The sequence below is a fragment of the Bos javanicus genome, chromosome 13 (assembly GCF_032452875.1).
Source record: "Bos javanicus breed banteng chromosome 13, ARS-OSU_banteng_1.0, whole genome shotgun sequence".
Taxonomy (NCBI): domain Eukaryota; kingdom Metazoa; phylum Chordata; class Mammalia; order Artiodactyla; family Bovidae; genus Bos; species Bos javanicus.
In genome coordinates, this window is record NC_083880.1 from 5,191,701 (window position 1) to 5,214,985 (window position 23,285).

A 23,285-nucleotide genomic window follows, 5' to 3' on the forward strand; every position below is an offset into this window, starting at 1 on the left:
CCAAATTCAGACTTAAATTGAAGAAAGTAGGGAAAACCACTAGACCATTCAGGTATGACCTAAATCAAATCCCTTATGATTATACAGTGGAAGTGAAAAATAGATTTAAGGGACTAGATCTGATAGAATGCCTGATGAACACACCTATTAGAAAAGCTAAAATTAAAGTTAATAATATAAACACGAGTAAGGATGGGGAGAAACTGGATCTCCCACACGTAGCTGGTGGGAATATAAAATGATATAGCCACTCTGGAAAAGTGTGGCAATAACTTTGAAAAAGAAATATATATCTATCATCAGTTCAGTTCAGTCACTCAGTCGTGTCTGACTCTTTGCGACCCCATGAACCCGGAGCATGCCAGGCCTCCCTGTCCATCACCAACTCCCAGAGTTTACCGAAACCCATGTCCATCGAGTCGGTGATGCCATCCAACCATCTCATCCTCTGACGTCCCCTTCTTGTCTTGCCCTCAATCTTTCAGTATCAGGATCTTTTCAAATGAGTCAGTTCTTCACATCAGGTGGCCAAAGTATTGGAGTTTCAGCCTTTCAATGAATACTCAGGACTGATTTCCTTTATAATGGACTGGTTGGATCGCCATGCAGTCCAAGGGACTCTCAAAAGTCTTCTCCAACACCACAGTTCAAAAGCAACAATTCTTTGGTGCTCAGCTTTCTTTATAGTCCAACTCTCACATCCATACATGACTACTGGAAAAACCATAGCCTCAACTAGATGGACCTTTGTCAGCAAAGTAATATTCCAGCTTTTTAATATGCTGTCTCAGTTGGTCATAACTTTCCTTCCAAGGAGTAAGTGTCTTTTAATTTCATGGCTGTGGTCACCATCTGCAGTGATTTTGGAGCCCAAGAAAATAAAATCTGACACTGTTTCCATTGTTTCCCCACCTATTTGCCATGAAGTGATGGGACCGGATACCATGATCTTCATTATCTGAATGTTGAGCTTTAAGCCAACTTTTCCACTCTTCTCTTTCCCTTTCATCAAGAGGCTCTTTATTTCTTCTTCACTTTCTGCCACAAGGGAGGTGTCATCTGCATATCTGAGGTTATTGATATTTCTCCCGGTAATCTTGATTCCAGCTTGCAATTCATTCAGCCCAGCATTTCCCATGATGTATTGTGCAAACAAGTTAAATAAGCAGGGTGACAATATACAGCCTTGATATACTCCTTTTCCTATTTGGAACCAGTCTGTTGTTCCATGTCCCATTCTAACTGCTGTTTCCTGACCTGCATACAGATTTCTCAGGAGGCAGGTCAGGTGGTCTGGTATTGCCATCTCTTTCAGAATTTTCCATAGTTTGTTAGGATCCACACAGTCAAAGGCTTTGGCATAGTCAATGAAGGAGAAAATCATGTTTTTCTGGAACTCTCTTGCTTTTTCAATGATCCAATGGATGTTGGCAATTTGGTCTCTGGTTCCTCTGCCTTTTCTAAATCCAGCTTGAACATCTGGAAGTTCACGGTTCACGTATTGCTGAAGCCTGGCTTGGAGAATTTTGAGCATTACTTACTAGTGTGTGAGATGAGTGCAATTGTGCAGTATTTTGAGCATTCATTGGCATTGCTTTTCTTTGGGATTGGAATGAAAACTGACCTTTTCCAGTCCTGTGGCCACTGCTGAGTTTTCCAAATTTTCTGGCATATTGAGTTCAGCACTTTCACACCATCATCTTTTAGGAATTGAAGTAGCTCAGCTGGAATTCCATCACCTCTACTAGCTTTGTTTGTAGTGATGCTTCCTAAGGCCCACTTGCCTTCTCACTCCTAGAAGGAAGTCTAAGAAGTCTGCCTCTAGGTGAGTGATCACACCATCATAGTTATCTGGGTCATAAAGATATTTTTTGTATCATTCTTCTGTGTATTCTTGCCACCTCTTCTTAATATCTTCCTCTTCTGTTAAGTCCATACCATTTCTGTCCTTTATTGTGCCCATCTTTTCATAAAATGTGCCCTTGATATCTCAAATTTTCTTCAAGAGATCTCTAGTCTTTCCCATTCTGTTGTTTTCCTCTCTTTCTTTGCATTGATCACTGAAGAAGGCTTTCTTATCTCTCCTAGCTCTTTGGAACTCTGCATTCAGATGGGTATATCTTTTCTTTTCTTCTTTGTCTTTAGCTTCTCTTCTTTTCTCAGCTATTTGTAAGGCCTCCTCGGACAACCATTTTGCCTTTTTGCATTTCTTTTTCTTGGGGATGGTCTTGATCCCTGTCTTCTGTACAATGTTATGAACCTCTATCCATACTTCTTCCGACACTGTGTCTATCAGATCTAATCCATTGAATCTATTAGTCACTTCCACTGTACAATCATAGGGATTTGATTTAGGTCATACCTGAATGGTTAGTGATTTTCCCTACTTTCTTTAAGTATGAAGTTTGCAATAATGACTGTCCTAGACAGTGTATTAAAAAGCAGAGACATCGCTTCACTGACAAAGTTCCATCTAGTCAAAGCTATGGTTTTTCCAGTAGTCCTGTACACATGTGACAGCTGGACCACAAAGAAGGCCTACTGCTAAAGAGCACTTTAAAGAGAATTGATGCTTTCAAAGTGTGGTGTTGGACAAGACTCTTGAGAATCCCTTGGACAGTAAGGAGATCAAACCTGAATATTCATTTAAAGGACTGATGCTGAAGCTGAAGCTCCAATACTTTGGCCACCTGATGCAAAGCACTGATGTATTAGAAAAAACCGTGATGCTGGGAAAGACTGAAGGCAGGAGGAGAAGGGGATGACAGAGGACCAGAAGGTTGGATGGCATCATTGATTCAATGGACATGAATTTGTGCAAACTCCAGGAGATGGTGAAGGATAGGGAATCCTGGAATGCTGCAGTCCATGGGGTCACAAATAGTCAGACATGACTAAGTGACTGAACAACAACAACAGTTAATTGGAAGGACTGATGCTGAAGCTCCAGCGTCAGCTTTGGCCACTGGATTCAAGGAGCCAACTCATTGGAAAAGGCCACTGGATTCGAGGAGCCAACTCATTGGAAAAGGCCTTTATGCTGAGAAAGATTGAGGACATGAGGAGAAAGGGGTGACAGAGGATGAGATGATTGGATGGTATCACTGACTCAATGGACATGAGTTTGAGCAAACTCCAGTAGATATTGAAGTACAGGGAAGCCTGGCATGCTGTAGTTCATGGGATCACAAAGAGTTGCACATGACTGAGCGACTGAACAACAACTCATTGAGAGATATCTTGGTTGTTTCTGGTTTTATATTAAATAAAGCTGTGATGAACTATCATGTGTAGGTTTTTGTTGAGAAAAAAATCTTAATTTCTTTAGAATAAATGCCCAGGAATTCAATTGCTAGGTTGCATGATAGACAGAGTGCCTGATGAACTATGGATGGAGGTTCGTGACATTGTACAGGAGACAGGGATAAAGACCATCCCCAAAAAAAGAAATGCAAAAAAAGTAAAATGGCTGTCTGAGGAGGCCTTAAAAATAGCTGTGAAAAGAAGAGAAGTGAAAACCAAAGGAGAAAAGGAAGGATACACCCATTTGAATGCAGAGTTCCAAAGAATAGCAAGAAGAGATAAGAAAGCCTTCCTCAGTGATCAGTGCAAAGAAATAGAGGAAAACAATAGAATGGGAAAGACTAGAGATCTCTTCAAGAAAATTAGAGATACCAAGGGAAGACTTCATGCAAAGATGGGCTCAATAAAGGACAGCAATAGTATAGACCTAACAGAAGCAGAAGGTATTAAGAAGAGGTGACAAGAATACACAGAAGAACTGTACAAAAGATCTTCATGGCCCAGATAACCACGATGGTGTGATCACTGACCTAGAGACAGACATCCTGGAATGTGAAGTCATGTGGGCCTTAGGAAGCATCACTACGAACAAAGCTAGTGGAGGTGATGCAATTCCAGTTTGAGCTATTTCAAATCCTAAAAGATGGTGCTATGAAAGTGCTGAACTCAATATGCCAGCAAATTTGGAAAACTCAGCATTGGCCAAGGACTGGAAAAGGTCCATTTTCATTCCAATCCCAAAGAAAGGCAATGCCAAAGAATGTGCAAACTACTGCACAATTGTACTCCTCTCACACGCTAGTAAAGTAATGCTCAAAATTCTCCAAGTGGGGCTGAACCAAGAACTTCCAGATGTTCAAGCTGGATTTAGAAAAGGCAGAGGAACCAGAGATCAAATTTCCAACATCCGCTGGATAGCAGACAAAGCAAGAGAATTTCAGAAATACATCTACTTCTGCTTCATTGACCACACTATAGCCTTTGACTGTGTGGATCACAACAAAATGGAAAATTCTTAAAGAGACGAGAATACCAGACCAACTTACCTCCCTCCTGAGAAATCAGTATGCAGGTCAAGAAGCAAGAGTTACAACCGGATATGGAACAACAGACTGGTTCCAAATTGGGAAATGAGTATGTCAAGGCTGTATATTGTCACCTTGCTTATTTAACTTATAGAAAGAGTACATCATGTGAAATTCCAGGCTGAATGAAGCACAAACTGGAATCAAGACTGCCGGGATAAATATCAATATCTTCAGATATGCAGATGACCACCACCCTATGGCAGAAAGCAAAGAAGAACTTAAGAACTTCTTGATGAAATTGAAAGAGAGTGAAAAAGCAGGCCAAAAACTCAACATTCAAAAAATGAAGATCGTGGTATCTGGTCCCATCACTTCATGGGAAATAGATGGGGAAACAATGGAAACAGTGTCAGATTTTATTTTCTTGGGCTCCAAACTCACTGCAGATGGTGACTGCAGCCATAAAATTAAAAGATGCTTGCTCCTTGGAAGAAAAGTTATGAGAAACCTAGACAACATACTAAAAAGCAGAGACATTACTTTGCTAACATAGGTCTGTCTAGTCAAAGCTATAGTTTTTTCCAGTAGTCATGTATGGATGTGAGAACTGGACCATAATGAAGGCTGAGTGTACAAGAATTGATGCTTTCAAACTGCCATGCTGGTGAAGATTCTTGAGATTCCCCTGGACTGCAAGGAAATCATACCAGTCAAACCTAAAGGAAATCAATCTTGAATATTCACTGGACTGATGCTGAAGTTGAAGCTCCAATACTTTGGCCACCTGATAAGAACTGACTCATTGGCAAAGACCCTGATACTGGGAAAGATTAAATGCAGGAGGAGAAGCAGTTGGCAGAAGATGAGATGGTTGTATATCATCACTGACTCAATGGAAAGGAAGCTTCCAAAAATTCACAGGTGGAGTTCAGAGCTCGCTCCATGTTTTTACACCTTGACCAAAACCAGAAGGTTATCTGTTCCCTTCCTGTAACAATCCCCACCAGGGTTACCACTGTCCTTACTTTTATTAATAACAGCACAGACAAGATATGACTATTTTTGTATTTTGTATAAATGGATCAATTTATGTTTTTTTGAGGATCCCATTTCTTTTCAATATAGTGCTTATATTTTTGCATAACACAGTTAATCTTCCTCCTCATTCCAAACCCACATCTTATAAAAGAGGCAAGTTGCCCACTTCCAGGACTGAGCATTCAATTACACTTAATAATGTGAAAGTCATGTGCACTCCCCACTGCCCATCAAATGCATCCTACATGCCACCCACATGGGTAGGAGAGCAGTAGGGAAGGTGGATGTGGGGTCAGGTCACTGCGGGATGGTGGAGGAGGGAATTTGCTGGGTTCTAGAAATGATTCTCATTGGTGAAATGCTGCATGTTGAGATAATTATGTGTGAAGTGTGGTTATTTGTGCCTTCATTTTTTTAGCTCAGTGATAGGAAGTGAATCACCAAAGTTGTTTTGATTGCCTGAACAAGATTCAATTTCAAGCTCATCTTGGTAATGCATATACTCTAGATGCAGGCATAATTCCTCCTTAAGAAATGAGAACTAATAGAAGCTTACCAGCTTGACAGGAGGGAATGTTTTGTGTATCTCTCAAAGGAGAATGTAGGTTAGTGGTGTGGTCCCTTTTCTGACCCAGCGACCCAGGGTTGTAAACACCCTTGGTTAGCTGTCCCCATCAGCCTTCACTAGGTCCAGGTATAACTCATTTGGAGATAAAAGAGCCTCCAAGGATCCTTATTGTCTTAAAGGCTGTTGCCATTCAGCATAAGAGATCTTTTCCCTTGGAGCTAATATTAAATTAGGAAAGGAGTGACTTTATGACCATAAAACATTTCCAAATATATTGGAGGTTTTCACAAAGAACCCTGTGTTTCCTTGATGCATGCAAACAGATATTATTGAAACAGGATGGAGGTCTGGATGGCTTTTTTGGCCTGTAGTGAGAGAGACATTTTATACCCACTATAGCTCTTTTTCACCTTGAGGTTGCATTTGTTTTACAGGAATAAAGAATAACAGGAAACTGTAACTCGAGGTGTACACCCATATGGTATAGTAGGGTGAATCAGGGAGATAAGCTTCCAGTTGAACCTTAGTCATGAAATCAAAACATCTTTGATGATTCATTTCCTCTCCCTGCCCCCTGCCCACCCCCACCCCTCAGCACTCACATTATAAATAGACACAATTGTGAATGACAGTGCTGAAAGGGAGTATTCCAAAGTCAAACTTCCACTCTGACTACATTTTTGGTTTGGTGTGATATATTCATGTAAAATAATTTGTTTTTCCCTTCTATAGTTTATAGCCTCTTTTCAAATCCTTAGTAGCTTAGTGTATTTCATGTATTGTCTTGAAAATGATTTTTCTGCCCGCCTCCCCCCACACACCCGCATGTGAAAAACTGCTGTTGATAATCTGCCTTTGAGTGACATATTCAGTGCAGTTCCCAAGCCTAAATGCCTGTCTTTGCCTTTTTCCTTATTTTCCTCCTTGGTATTTGGAAATGAGTTAAATGAAAACAAGCAAAAGGAAATACCATAGCAGTGGATTAATTGGTACTAAACTCTGCCCATTATCCAGTAGATAACCGAGAGTACATTCGGAGCAACCTTATAGAACAAAGAAAAACAGTACTGCAGGATGCTTTTTTTTTTCATTGCTTATCCAGGAAAAAATCTATTTTCAAAAAAAGCAAAAGGAAAATCAATGTCAGTTTCACTCTTTACTGCTACACTTTAATTGGAGCAGTGGCAAAAACAAGTTGGCCTTTTAAGACCATCGATTCTACCGGGATGTATTATTGTGGATATTAACCATCTCCTAAATTCCAATTAAAATGATTATACATGGGATGGATATTTGTTCAAAAGTTTCTCCAACAGATAAAACCTAGGAATAATTGAGAAAGCAGTGGGGATTATTATTATTTATGGCCAATTATGCTTAATCATATCTTTGTGAAAAAAAATCCCATCTCTTCTCCAGGGTCCTCACAGCTGTTTGTCTACAACAGAGCTCCAAGGAAGACCAGGGCTCCCTGTAAGGAGTAAGTGACCTGGCCAAATAGTCGCATAAGATCCAGAACACTTTTAGGATAAATTTTCAATTGAAGCTGGAATAGAAATTCCAAATGAATCACTGTTTTGGATCAAAAAAGATACTGATAGTTCAATTTTCTTTCTGTTCAGTAGGTTTGGAGAACATATACTTTGTTCCAATGTTTTCAGCCCAGTTAAATATGTTTGAGTCTCATTTCGGATTCAGTTAGTGCACGTCACAACATGTTTGGCAGATATGTTAGTTCCATTAAGTGTCTGTTTAAAATATAAATTCAAATTACCTTTCCAAAGGTTTGCATTTTTATAAGCATTTGAAGGAAAAAAATTTTTATTAACCTGTCACCAAAAAGCGTGTATGTGTATGTGACAGCGAGACAGAGAGAAATAATTTATGTGTATGAAATATTTCCTCAGGGAAAAACTATTGTACTTTTTAAGATAACGTCAGAGTAAGGTTTCAGGGCTCCATCTCAAATTTTATGGTTTCAAGAGCTTTATTTTAATCCAGTAGATCTTAGAGTTTGTTTATACTACTTAAGAACATTTTCTCCTTCTTATGCAGAGCGATGAGAACAAAAGAACCACAGTAAAAACAGCTGGATCCAGTGGTGGCTCTTCTTGTACACAAAGCAGAAAGCCAAAATCCTTCCACACAGCCCTGAAAGGCTACTGAGCTTTCCACAAAACTACTGCATTTACAGATTTCTTGAAAGCATTATTAATGTTTTCATAACTTTTCAACTTTCCTTTCCCTCTCCCCTGCATTTTGCTCTAGAGTATTGGAATGTTCCATTTAGTGACATGTAGGAAATCGAAGTCTTGAGCTCTGTGACACTGAACTGAGTTTAAAACAGCTCTTCTACTTTTAAACGGTATATACAGCTTTATCTTATTTCTGACAAGATCCTACAAACATTCTTACGACTATTTGTGTGGCACAATTTGCAGTCTTTCTCTTGAAGGTTATGTTAGGCCAGTACATAATATATGAACCTGAGCTAAAGCCAAGATTCTATGCCTCAGCCTTTTTTTTTTTAACACTATCACAGTGTTCATAACATTTAAAGGTGTTTCATAATCTACACTTATTTTTTTAAGCATACATATTTCTTTACTAACCTCATCGCCCAAACCTTCCTTTTTTAAAGGTTTTCAAATTTTTTTAATTACTTTTTTTCTATAGACGTAAAGTGTTTCAACTCAAGGAATATGCTGCCTTTTGGTGAAGCGGTGGGAAATAAATGGAATATTGACTGTGACTCTTTTAATGGAGATAGCTCATTAACTACTTAATAATGCCCCGAATTCTTGATGCAATAGACCCTACTTTTAAAGAAAAATCAGTGGATTGCTTTGTACACGATACTATTACACTTTAACATTTATTGATTGAAAAAATAGATGACAAAATATATTATTCAATTCATTAACAAAATAATCTGTGTTTTACTACTCACAAAAGCATAATTTTGAAGTCTAACATGCAAGTGCTACTGTTTATTCATTTCACAAGTAATCTTTGTGGTACTCAACTTCTGTAAACGTGATCAAACTTTTCCCATTTTGTCTATAATCATCCCAATGTATGACTCTGATGTGTTACTATAGACATAGACACATTAGAAATGTGGGGAGCCACCAGGTTAAGAAGAAACAGGTGATTAAAAATAGAACTTCTGATCTCAATGAGGCAGCCCTGAGCGGCGGCCTGAAGCAAGATCTTAATTCCGTGCCCAGGAACTGAACCTGAGTAGCCTGGATGAAAACCAGGCATCCTAGCCACCAGACCAGCAAGGGCTAGAGGCTAGAAGCTATTTTCCCGTGGATCTCTGCCCCCAGTGAAAAATACGTTTATCACGGAGGCAGAAACTGTAAATGCAGGTTCAAAGTGTATTGTTAGAGACACAACATAACAAGTGGGAGAGTAAAGAGGGAAACGGTTAAAGTAGAAGCAAGGCAGAGAGAAAGGGTGTGCGAGTGCCCTGAGTGAGGAGTGTTGAGTTCTGCCCCATAGCCACAGGTGTAAAGCCTTGCGCCAAGGCCACAGAAGCAGAGCCCAGAATCAGGGCCACCTCGGGAACTGACTGGGCCCCTGGTAACCATTGCCCAAAGCCCCCCCTGATCATCACCAGCAGGCTGCTGGACTCATACTGGGCAAAAATGCCCACCCAGGTGTTCATCCTTTAGCACTGTAACCATCACCTAACACCACCCTTAGACATTTACAACTGCCTCCTGTTTGAGCTTCATGAAGCACAAAGAAGTGGGCTTCAGGCTGGACACTGTTAGCATGTTCTAAGACAAGAGATAGATGGGCTCTAGTTAAGGCATTTACAATCAGTCTCCTGTTTGCCCTCTGAAATGGAGGGGCAACAGAGTAAATAGCCAGGTAGCCAAATTCCTAACACCAGCAGGAATTTTGTCTTGAGACTATAAAAACTGGCTACTAACCCACGGACACTGTCGCCTCTCCCTGGTCTGTCAGGAGGTCAGCCCACTGCACTCGCAGTTGCCACATTATCTCTGCTCTTTGTTCTTAATAAATTCACTCTTCTGAAATGCTCTGTGTCCGGAAATACTTTTACAACCCGAGCTCGGATTGCCTCATCAAGGAGGAGCACAGTAAAGAGGTGGTCATTTCATTGATGTAGGTCATTCTTCTGAGTCTCTGTCTTCCTTCCAGGCCAATTATCTGGTTTATTTTTCCACACCTAGCCTACCCTGGGACCCTCCCCTGGGTGTGCATGCACCCCTGAGCCAAGAAGGATCTTGAAATGAAGACTTCTGGGAGGAGTATTTTGAGCATTACTTTGTTAGCATATGAGATGAGTGCAATTGTGAGGTAGTTCAAGCATTCTTTGGCATTGCCTTTCTTTGGGATTGGAATGAAAACTGACCTTTTCCAGTCCTGTGGCCACTGCTGAGTTTTCCAAATTTGCTGGCATATTGAGTGCAACACTTTCACATCATCATCTTTCAGGATTTGAAATAGTTCAACTGGAATTCCATCACCTCCACTAGCTTTGTTCATAGTGATGCTTCCTAAGGCCCACTTGACTTCACATTCCAGGATGTCTGGCTTTAGGTGAGTTACCACACCATCATCATTATCTGGGTCATGAAGATCTTTTTTGTATAGTTCTTCTGTGTATTCTTGCCACCTCTTCTTAATATCTTCTGCTTCTGTTAGGTCCATACCATTTCTGTCTTTTATTGTACCCATCTTTACATGAAAAGTTCTCTTGGTATCTCTAATTTTCTTGAAGAGATCTCTAGACTTTCCCATTCTGTTGTTTTCCTCTGTTTCTTTGCACCGATCACTGAGGAAGGCTTTCTTATCTGTCCTTGCTATTCTTTGGAACTCTGCATTCAAATGGGTATGTCTTTCCTTTTTTCCTTTCCCTTTTGCTTCTCTTCTTTTCATAGCTGTTTGTCAGGCTTCCTTAGACAGCCATTTTACATTTTTGCAAAACCAAGACCAGGAGCTGACTGTGGCTCAGATCATGAACTCCTTATTGCCAAATTCAGACTTAAAATTGAAGAAAGTAGGGAAAACCACTAGGCCATTCAGGGATGACCTACATGAAATCCCAAACGATTATACAGTGAAAGTGACAAATAGAATAAAGGGATTAGATCTGATAGACAGAGTGCCTAAAGAACTATGGACGCAGGTTCGTAACACTGTAAGGAGGCCTTAATCAAGACCATCCCCAAGAATAAGAAATGCAAAAAGGCAAAATGGTTGTCTGAGGAGGTCTTACAAACAGGCAAGGCATAAAATGACCTAAATGTACTTTGATGAATGAGTGAATTAAAAAAATGTAATATATATTATATTATTCTAAAAAAAAGAAGAAAATCTGCTATTTGTAACAGTGTGGATGAACTGGGAGGGTGAAAATAAAAATAATGCTAAGTGAAACAAGCAAGACAGAGAAAGACAAATACTATATTGCTTCATTTACGTATAGAATCTTAAAAAAAAGTAAAAAGTAGCTTTAGAGAAATACGGAATAGAATGACGGTTGCTGGGACAATGGGGAGGAGAAACGGGTGATGTAAGTCAAAGGGTACAAATTTTCAGTTATATGAAAAAGAAGTTCTGACATTCTAATGCACAACACGATGACTCCAGTTAATAATATGTTACTGTACACTTGAAAGCTGCTGAGAGTAAATCTTAAGCATTCTCACCTCAAAAATGAAAAGTTATTAAGTAATGTATGCATGAATCATCTTGATCTTGGTAATCATCACACAATGTACGTCAAACCATCATGCTGTACACTTTAAATATATACAATTATATTTATCAATTATTCCTCAATGGAGTTAAAAAAGAAACCAGAGACATTACACCACTTACAATTCAGAAGTCAGAAAGAAAACAGGCTGGGGCCTCGAAGAGTCAGATGGATGGAGAGAGAATGATGGACCTTCCATGTTTTCAATCCCAAGTACATCACACAGCCCTCTCAGAGCCATACAAGTATTTCCAATTTTAAGGAGCAGTAGTAATTACAAATAACTTGCTTATTGATAGGAAACACAAGTCCTTAAGCTTCTGACTTACTCTTTAGCTTCTTTTTTAAAAAAATTGATTTCTCTTAATTGGAGGCTAATTACTTTACAATATTGTGGTGGTTTTTGCAATACATTGACATGAATCAGCCATGGGTGTACATGTTCCCACCATCCTGAACCCCCATTCCTCCCCATCCCTCTGGTTGTCCCAGAGCACCAGCTTTGGGTGCTCTGCTTCATGCATCAAAGTCAGGTTGCAGACACCTTTCACTTCCACTGACATTCTGGGTTGACCTGGACAGCTGCACCTTCCAGGGCTGTGCAAAGGCTCTTCTATTCTCACTTTGTAAAGCCAGAGATGGAGACCATTTCAGACAGCACTCTCCAAAACAGCCTTACAAAAACAGAAGGCCAGATGAGCCTTAATAGTTAACAGTAAAGCTCTCTAACAGTGAAGACAAAGAAAGAGACATATTCTCCAGAAAGCTGAAAAACAGAGTAACTTCTTTTTCGATAATGAGGAAACACAGAAATTAAGCGCAATGTGTGAATGAGAATTGAATCCTGGACCAGAGGTAGAAAAAGTAAAATGGACATTATTGATTTGACTTCAAAACTTCAGATAATAACTATTGGTTAGATATTAGTATTCTATTAATATTAAATTTCCTGAATTTGACAACGTGCTTTGTTTATTGAAGTAAATACCCTTGTTTTTAGAAGATCCACATTAACAATTTAGAGGTAAGTGGGCATAGCTTCTGTTTCTTATTCTTAGTAGTTCAGGGGAAAAAAAGTATGTGTGAGTATTTGTATATGTGCAATGGAAGAGAAAGAGAGGGAATGATAAAGCAAATGTGGCAAAATAATTGGTAAATTTGGATAAAGGGTATATGGGACTTATTGGTACTATTCTTGTAACTTTCTGTCAATTTATAATCATATAAAAATCATAAAGTTAAAAAAAAAAATACCTCTTCTTAAAAACATGCAACTCAAGAGGCCTTCAGCATTGTACTTAGTTGTTTCAGTCATCAAGAGCTGTGATTATTATCTCCACACTTAACATATATATTTATAGTGATTAACTGCTCCCCAGCTGAGCAGCAAGCGCATCCCTATTCTCACAGTAGGAGATAAGCCTGGCCATCCACCAAAGTGAAGGCAAGTACACGAACTGGGCGACCCTTTTGTTCTAGTTACTATTGTTCATGACGTTGAAAATTTAGTAATTATAAAACAACACAATCCATTTATTCTCTCTCGTGGTTTCTGTGGACAGGGATTCATGAAGGACTCAGTGGCAGTGGCGGTGGTTCAGTCACTCAGTTGTGTCCAACTCTTTGCAGCCCCAGGGACTGTATCCTGACAGGCTCCTCTGACCATGGGATTTCCTAGACAAAAACATTTGGGTGGATTTCCCTTTCCTTCTCCAGGGGATCGTCCTGGCCCAGGGGTGAAACCTGTGTGTTCTGCTTGGAGGATTCTTCACCACTGAGCCAACTGGGAAACCCTTGGAAAGGACTTATCTGGGTATTTTTGACTTGGGACCTCTGAAACAGCAAGAGACTGAGCAGCTGGGGATTAGATGGGCCTCTTTCTCTGAAAGCTGTTTCAGGGATTGTTCTGTGACCTTTCCACATGGGCTAGATTGGGCCTCCTCACAACATGCTGGCCTCAAGGGAGCTGGACTGCCTACATGTGACTCAGAATTCTAAGAAACCGTCCTAAGGGAACCACGTGGAAGCTACATGAGCACTTATGAAACAGCCTTGGAAATCCACATTAATTCCTTCTGATATAATCTCAAACCTGTCCAGATTAAGGGGAGGAAACACAGACCCCACTTTTTGATGGCAAGTGTGTCAAACTCCCACTGTAAGAACAACACGTGGGATGAGAGATCTTATCACAGTCATCTTGAAAACTACAACCTGTCACTTCTGACATATCTGTAAAGCAAGATGATCACAGATGGTCTCACAAGGCTGTTTCCCAGAAGTTAAGGCCTATCCCTATCCCTATCCCCACCTGAAGTCCCAAGGCCTATAGGGAGAGAAATTTGTCTGTCTCTGTACCAGAGAGTGCCTAAACCACTGCTCTTTGGTCTGTTTTGTTTCTACAAAATCTAAGTTGCTGGTTCAAATATCACAGTTTTTCTGTTTGAAAAGTACATGTGCATGGTTTAAATTCCTATAGATACCCTCAGGTCGCATAAGCTCTTCTATTGATAAAATAACGGTGTGACACTAAGTGAGTGACTGAGTTGAGAGTCCTCTTGAAAACAAAGCCTGACATGGGGTTATGAATAGGTAGTTTGTTAGGAGGTTTGGTCAGGGACCAGGAGTGATGGTAATAGAGAATATAAGAAGGATGGGGGATATTCAGTCCAACTGTCCATTATGGAGTTACTGTAGCCATGGGGAATTGGGGCTTGCTGCAAATGAGGAAGGATTTAGAGACGTGATCATCTATCACCTTCTTTCTCGATGAGTCAAGGGTTTCTCCAGCGGGTGTGGACTGTCCCCACATCGGGCCTTCCACATTAGTACCAAAAAAAAAAAAAAAAAGGTGCTGAGCATAAATCAAAAGACAAAACAAGCATGAGTTTGGTGCTGCATCGCAAGTGGGTCTGAAACTATGAGGTAGGGCTCGGACGCACCCAAAACACTTCACAGTGATGACTGACGCACTCGACACTCTGAGCAATAAACGGCTTCTTTTCTCTGTGTCAGGAATGTGGCTATAAAATATTAACAGTGGTATTCAAATATTAACAACTGTGGTGTGATGGGAGCCTGTTGTGAAATTTTCAGGAATTTTGTTTGCTGGTTAAATCAAACTTCTATTAAAAATTAAATTATATAAACTTACAATTAAATAAATTATATTTTTAAAAAACAAAGAAAATAAGCACTCATGATTCATCACTTTCTAAATAGCTTACTGCATTTGCTCTGATCTTGAGATTGTCTTCTTGATTTTTAAGGCAAACATGCTACATAATGGTACAGCAATGCCCATCTGTTCCCAATTCTATATTCAGTAATGCTACAGTGGTAACTTGAAATCAGTCACGGTAGGGGTATTTATGCCATGGCCACCAAAACACCACAAATCCAGGCTCTGCCTCTGTGTGTGTGTGTATGTGTGTGTGTGTGTAAGAACGGGTTGTTTAGCATTTATCAGTGCACCAACAACCAATCATTTTTGCTTTTGTTATTTTCACTCCTGCTGATTACTGTTAACTCCATCTCCTCCCCTCACCTCTATTCCAGCAGCATCATCTTTAAGTTCATCGTCTTGAAGAAGGATAAAAGGGGACAAACAACAATTGCTTTCTGGGTTTTTGAGTTTTAAAAGCTTAGGTTCTGTTGGGGGAAAAAAGGATGATCACACACAGATAATAAAACAGATCTGGGACAAGGTAAGATGTGCAAAATGGGTTTCCCTGGTGGCTCAGTGGTAAAGAATCTGCCTATCAATGCTGGATATGTGGGTTTGATTGCTGGGTCGAGAATGTTCCCTGGGGAAGAAAATGGCAACCCACTCCAGTATTCTTGCCTGGGGAATCCCATGGACAGAGGAGCCTGCTGGGCTACAGTCCATGGGTCGCAAAGAGTCGGACACAATTTAGCGACTAAACAGCAAAAACAACAAGATGTGCAAAAGCAAAGTTTTCCACCTTACCCACCCCTCAAACCAAGTAAGGGACTCGAGAGTAGGGAGGAGTGTGCAGATGATTGTCTGAGAGAGAAAAACCATGAAATTTTATGCTCAATTTCTTGGGAGTAGATTGATACACAATAACACCAAGATAGATTTGGAGGAGAGAAGCAAAGGAGTTAGATCTCCTTTGGTAAAATCCTAGGTGTTCAGTGAGAGCCTGAGATGGAAAAGGAAGCAGATTGTCTGGACAACTGACCCTGATTGACGTCACAACAGCCCTGCCTTCAACACTGACATTGTTGGGTCTCTGTAGAATGCCTCCAGTATGGCATGACAATAGTGAAGGGATTCACATAGACCCCTCAGGCTGCCCACTGCTGTGGCCCAGCAGGCCTGAGGTGGGGGAGAGCGGGTCCCCTCTGCGATCTTTACAGACAGATCTTAGGACTGTGCAGCAGTAGTCTATAGAACCAAAGATGAGAAGCAAGGTGAAGGATGGCTCAACAGATGCAGACACAGCAGAGGACTCTGTATCCCTGGTGCCACACCACTCAAGCCATGGCACAGTGAAAGCCCTGGGGCTGACATCCAGTCCCAAGAAAGCACGGGGAAATCCTGAAATAATTAAAATCAAATTTGTACTTCATTGTGGCATAGAGGCTCATCATAGAAATTAACTACAGTTACAGGAAATAAAAAGAGCTGACTTTCTTACACACCTAAGTTTGTGAACTTGGATTACTACCTGCCGCACTTTGACTGGATGGGAAAATCAACTTCTGAAAACATACCTACTTTCAGGGCTCTTTTTGGGTTTGTTGTACAATTTGCCATATCAGGCAGAAAGCGCACGCCTGCTGCTTCCAAGGGTCAGCTGATAATAGGCTGTATTGATTGAACTAGAGATTATGACAGTGGCAGTCCCTAAGTGCTCCCGGGCTTTCAAGGGACAATCCTCTGAAAACATAAAAGGGTATTATTAGCATTTTCATGTCATGTCTAATGTCTGGGAAACATTCTTATGCCAGGACAAAGTCTGTGAGGCACCGACACACTTGAAGAAACCTGTATTTTTCCTTCTCTCTGTATTTGGAAGACTATTATTTTTACAAATATTCACTGCCCTTCTGTGATAGAGTATTCTATTTCCCTATTGCGTTGGCATCAGGAAAACAGAAGGCCGCATGACTTACTCTGACAAAGAAACATGGGAGAAGCGATGTGTGTCACTTGTAAGAAAATATTTCCTATGTTCACTACTTTTTTGACCAGCAATGCTCTAGATTTTAGAACACTGATGGCAAAAATGATTCCAACTCTTCATCGCGCCCTACATAATGTGTGATTTTGGAGCAACTTCCATCAAGGGCAGAGTTCCTCTTTCCTGGAATCTGGGCTGGCCCATGACTTGGTTGGCCAATAGAATGTGGAAGAAGCTATGATGTGCTATTTCATAATCTAATTGGCAGGAACCCAGATACTGTCACATGAACAAGTCTGGCTTAGCCTATTGAAGAATGAGGATGAAGAACAAGGGGACCACAGATGAGATGTTTCATCTGAGATGATATTGGACCAGTCCATTACAAGTCAACCACCATACATGTGAGGGAGCCAAGCTGAGATCAACTGAGCCTCACCCAGATCAGCAGACTTGTCCAGCAGCCAGGTAACTCAGCAAAAAGCATAGATGTTTATTCCTGAATACTGCTAAAGATTTGTGGAGGTCTGAAATTGCCACATTAATGTGTCCAGAGATAACTAGTACACAGGTTAGTCAGCCTGCATCTCAAGGTGCAGAAGATGCAGAACAAAGCTATAGACAGCATACAAGTAGCATGAAGTCTCAACAAGAAACTAACCTTTTTTAATTGTAAGTCACTGAGGTACGGGACTGTTACCCAGAATAGCCTAGCCCATGCTGACTGATACATCAGTCAATCTTCCTAACCAAGCTTTCTCTACTTCTGATTTATTTTTTCTTCCTATTTGATTTCTATTTCATAGAAACTGGGTTTGCATAAGGAGAAGGAAATGGCAACCCACTCCAGCATAAATTCCTTATGATACTGCTATCTAGCTGCTTCTCACATTTTTCCATGCGTGCGTGCATTCTAAGTCGCTTCAGTCGTGTCCGACTCTTTGCGACCCTATGGGCCATAATCTGCCAGGCTCCTCTGACCATGGGATTCTCCAGGCAAGAATACTGTAGTGCGTTGCCATGCCCTCCTCCAGGGAATCTTCACGATGCAGAGATCAAACCTGCCTCTCTTAGGTCTCCTGCGTTGGCAGGCAGGTTTGCCTGGGGAAACCCATCTAGTGCCACCTGGGAAGCCCTCTTGTTATTCATCCTAAACTTTTCCTGACTTTAGACCTTAAGATTCATCTCTTTTCCAGGATCCCTGGACCACAAGGTTGGGTTTTAGCAAATTGGAAATTTGTGCACTTTCTTTAGTGATAAGACTTTGCAAGACCAAGGCCAAGGTCATACTTTGGGGGCCATCTGCACGTTACCTTTAGAATTCACTTCCTTTCATTTTGATTCACAAGAGCATTTAAGGTGTAATGTCAAACAACCAACAAAGCATGACTTTTATTCTAGTTTCCAAGTAGCTGGAAAATTGCTACTGAGCAAAATTTGAAACAGTCCATTCATCTTTTCTAGGGAAATACATGTGCCATCAGAACAGTATATAAGATTCTTTATTTATACCATCCAGAACACGCTTAGACATTCAGTCAGTGAAGAGTAGTAGACATAGGAAGTTTTAAAAGGAATTGCCAATCCACTATATTGATTAATGTAGAGTATCATAATTGCTTTTTGGAAGGTCAAATTTGATCAAACACTGTTCCCACTAGCTAGAGAAAAGGGTCTATCATCTTCTCAGTTCCCTGACCACAACTTTCTATTCTTAGGAGGGATATTAGACTCAAGGTTACTGGGGAGCCACTATGTTTAGGAGAAGGACAAGGTCAAACACAGGGATGTACCTGGTTGGAAATCACTGCTGACTGGAGATCCCATGCACTGCCAATGGGACTGAAAACTGGTCCAATCACTTAGAAAAACCAACATATCTGTAGAAGTGCAACATTTGCACCTTCTATGATTCAGCAACCTTATTTCTGGGTATATAGACAATAGAAAGCATATATCTTTGTACCAAAAGATATACAACAGAATATTTATAGCAGCATTATTCATAATAGTCCCCAGTTCAAAACTATCCAAACTCCCCAGAGAAGCATAATGGAAAAAATAATTGTGGTATACCCCCAGAATATTACCTAGCAGTGAACATGAGCAGTCTATGACTATACACAAAGCAGCATAAATCACTTCACAGATGTAATGCTGAGGAGGAAAAAACCTCAGGTGCAAAGAAGTCTATACTGGATGAGTCCATTTTCATGAAGTTTATAAACATACGCAAAACAAAAGTTCAGTGGTTTAGAAGTTGGGATATTTGTCACTTTTAGAGGGCGGTGACTTGGAGGTGGGCGGGAGGAGGGCTTCTGGGGCTGGCAGTGTTCTGATTCCTGATCTGGGCACTGATGACATGCATGGGTTCACGTGTCAAAGTTCTGCGAGTTGTCGTCTTATGCTTTACACATTCCTCTGTACTCATATTACCCTTCACTAGACTTAAGGGGCGGAGAAGGCAATGGCAACCCACTCCAGTGTTCTTGCCTGGAGAATCCCAGGGACGGGGGAGCCTGGTGGGCTGCCGTCTATGGGGTCGCACAGAGTCAGACACGACTGAAGCAACTTAGCAGCAGCAGCAGCAGACTTAAGGGGAAAAAAGACAAGAAAGAAAACAAATCAAGTTACTGTCAATCTTGTTTTCTCTTGGTTATATCCCATGATCTTCGCAACTATCCCTATTATAAAGTCTCCTAGCATTACTGACCTCTCTTCTTTGTATTTGTTTCAGTTAAAATTTTATACTCATTTGTGTGAATCTTGCACATGACAAGAATAGTGCCTGGAACATAGTAAACATTTAATAAACATTTTCAGGTGAATAAACGGAGGTCTATGTTTCTATAACATCACAAGGGTCTATGCAGGTTTTGTTTAGAGACTGTGTCTCATTTTGTTTGCCAATGAACCACATGTCCAGCACAATGCCTGGTACATAGAGGACCCTCATTATATATATGTGTGTGTATATGTATACACACACATATATATATTTAAAAGACAAGAAGGAAGGGAGGGAAGGGGAGATGGACAGAGAAGAGAAAAAGCCTGGTTTCCCCAATGTATAGGAGGGAGCTTACAGCTTTATAGTATGATATTTCTATCATCCTGCTCATGAATATCTCACAGAGAATTTATGATTTTTTTTCCATATTAACTTTGTAGTCATCAAACTCTCAAGTGGAGAAAAATGGACTGACCAGTCAATTCTCAGATCCAAGTAGGAGGACTCAAGACAAATGAATTGGATCTCTCCCTAACCTTCCGACTGTCTCCCCAAAGATAAACCATGGCCCTTGAGAAGCATGGCTAAAGATAAGCATGGCCCTTGGGTCTGCATACACCTCTACAACACAGGCTGTGTTTAGTGAGAATTATAAATAGCATTAATGTAATAACATCCTGGAATGCGAAGTCCAATGGGCCTTAGGAAGCATCACTACAAACAATACTAGTGGAGGTGATGGAATTTCACTTGAGCTATTTCAAATCCTAAAAAAAAAATGATGCTGTGAAGTGCTACATTCAATATGCCAGCAAATTTGGTAAACTCAGCAATGGTCACAGGACTGGAAAAGGTCAGTTTTCATTCCAGTCCCTAAGAAAGGCAATGCCAAAGAATGCTCAAACTACCACACAATTGCACTCATCTCAGACGCTAGTAAAGTAATGCTTAAAATTCTCCAAGCTAGGCCTCAACAGTATGTGAACCATGAACTTTCAGATGTTCAAGCTGGATTTAGAAAAGGCAGAAGAACCAGAGATCAAATTGCCAACATCTGTTGGATGATCGAAAAAGCAAGAGGGTTCCAGAAAAACATCTGCTTTATTGACTATGCCAAAACCTTTGACTGTGTGGATCACAACAAACTGTGGAAAATTCTTAAAGAGATGGGAATACCAGACCACTTTACCTGCCTTGTGAGAAATCGGTATGCAGGTCAGGAAGCAAGTTAGAACTGGACACCAAAAAACAGACTGGTTCCAAATCAGGAAAGGAGTACGTCAAGGCTGTATATTGTCACCTTGCTTATTTAACTTATATGCAGAGTACATCATATGAAATGCCAGGCTGGATGAAGCAGAAGCTGGAATCAAGACTGCCAGAAGAAATATCAGTAATCTCAAATATGCAGATGACACCACCCTTATGGCAGAAAGGGAAGAAGAACTAAAGAGTTTCTTGTTGAAAGTGAAAGAAGAAAGTGAAAAAGTTGGCTTAGAACTTAACATCAGAAAACTAAGATCATGGCTTCTGGTCCCATCACTTCATGGCGAATAGATGGGGAAACAGTGGCTGACTTATTTTGGGGGCTCCAAAATCACTGCAGATGGTGACTGCAGCCATGAAATTAAGATGCTTACTTCTTGGAAGAAAAGTTATGACCAACCTAGACAGCATATTCAAAAGCAGAGACACTACTTTGCCAACAAAGGTCCATCTAGTCAAGGCTATGGTTTTTCCAGTAGTCATGTATGGATGTGAGAGTTGGACTATAAAGAAAGCTGAGCACCGAAGAATTGATGCTTTTGAACTGTGGTGTTGGAGAAAACTCTTGAGAGTCCCTTGGACTGCAAGGAGATCCAATCAGTCCATCCTAAAGGAAATCAGTTCTGAATATTCATTGGAAGGACTGATGCTGAAGCTGAAACTCCAATACTTTGGCCACCTGATAGGAGAACTGTCTCATTTGAAAAGACCCTGATGCTGGGAAAGATTGAAGGCAGGAGGAGAAGAGGATGACAGAGGAAGAGATAGCTGGATGGCATCACCGACTCAATGGACATGAATTTGAGTAATCTCTGGGAGTTGGTGATGGACAGGGAGGCCTGGCGTGCTGCAGTCCTGCTGCTGCTGCTAAGTCGCTTCAGTCATGTCTGACTCTGTGTGACCCCATAGATGGCAACCCATCAGGCTCCCCCATCCCTGGGATTCTCCAGGCAAGAACACTGAGTGGGTTGCCATTTCCTTCTCCAATGCATGAAAGTGAAAAGTGAAAGTGAAGTCGCTCAGTCATGTCCAAGTCTTGGCAACCCCATGGACTGCAGCCTTCCAGGCTCCTCCGCCCATGGGATTTTCCAGGCAAGAGTACTGGAGTGGGTTGCCACTGCCTTCTCTGGTGCTGCAGTCCATGGGGTCCCAAAGAGATGGACACGACTGAGTGACTGAACTGAACTGAACTGAATATTATTAGGAATCATGATCTCAGGAATCATACTAAAATTCCCTGTACATCTTCAGGAAAATTCCAGGATAGGCTGGCTAGTATCATTCCTTTTTCAGAGATGCTGAAGTTAAATGCTTGCCTGAGGTCTTAGAGCTAACTTTAATTAAAAGAATCTTCACTTGAACCCAAAGGTCTTAATCCACTGAGCATCCCCACCAATTAAAAAAATAGCCAATATTGACTAAGCCAAGTCCTTCAACAATGACCACAGGTCACATTTCTTAAGACAAGGTGCCAGACCCTCTTCTAAGTGCTTACACACTCCCTGTGTCACTATTCACCCCTGAAGAGATGAAGAAATAGAGACCCTGAGGTTCAGGGCATGCTGATCCATGGTTGTCTGATGTGTGGGTGGAGAGGCAGCCTGGCTCCAGGTGGGCAGCCTTAGTCACCACACAATCCACCTCTTACATGTTCCATCACTGAATCCAGTGCTTCACAAACTTGAGCCTGACTGGGAAGCACAGAGGGGCTTGTACAGATTTGACAACCCCATCCCTAGAGCCTGGAGTTCAGCAGGTGTGGGACAGACTCAGCATCTGCATTTTGGCACACCTGGAGAGGGCATGAAGCCCCACACCCTCTCCCCTCACGTTTCTCCATGTATTTCTCTCGCTGCTCAGGAGTTATAACCTTTTGTAATAAACTGGTAATCTAATGAGGGGGAAAGGGCACAATATTTTCTGAATTATCCCCAGATGTTGCCACTCCTCACTAAAATATTGTCTCCTAATGTTATCTTATGGACTAGACAGTAAGGTAAGTGGCTTTAAAAATAATAACAAGACTAAGATTTTAAAGATGATACTAAAATATTCTCATATTTGCTCCAATATAGAGATGTTTTTGCTGATAAAAGGGGTGATTAACCCTAGGATGATTTGCAATCTTTGATAGAGAATAAATGATAAGGCTTTAAGAAAAAGAAAGAATCTGCATTTTGAGCAAGTGCCCAGATTTTGTGGATGTTGCTCATTCAGGAACTGCTCTTCAAGGGGAGGTCATTTTAACCTCCAAGCACCCACGATGAGGAAGATGCTATCATCTCCTTGAGTTCCAGGGTGGCTTAAAGGTTACATTGTCTCCAACGAGTGGCACAGGGCAGGTGTCAATCAATGAATCTTGAATAAAGCAGTGAAATGACTTGCACAGCATCATGCAGCTGAATGGCACTCTGAAGACTAAATTTACACTGTCATTCCAGAGACAAAGCATGTAGGGACT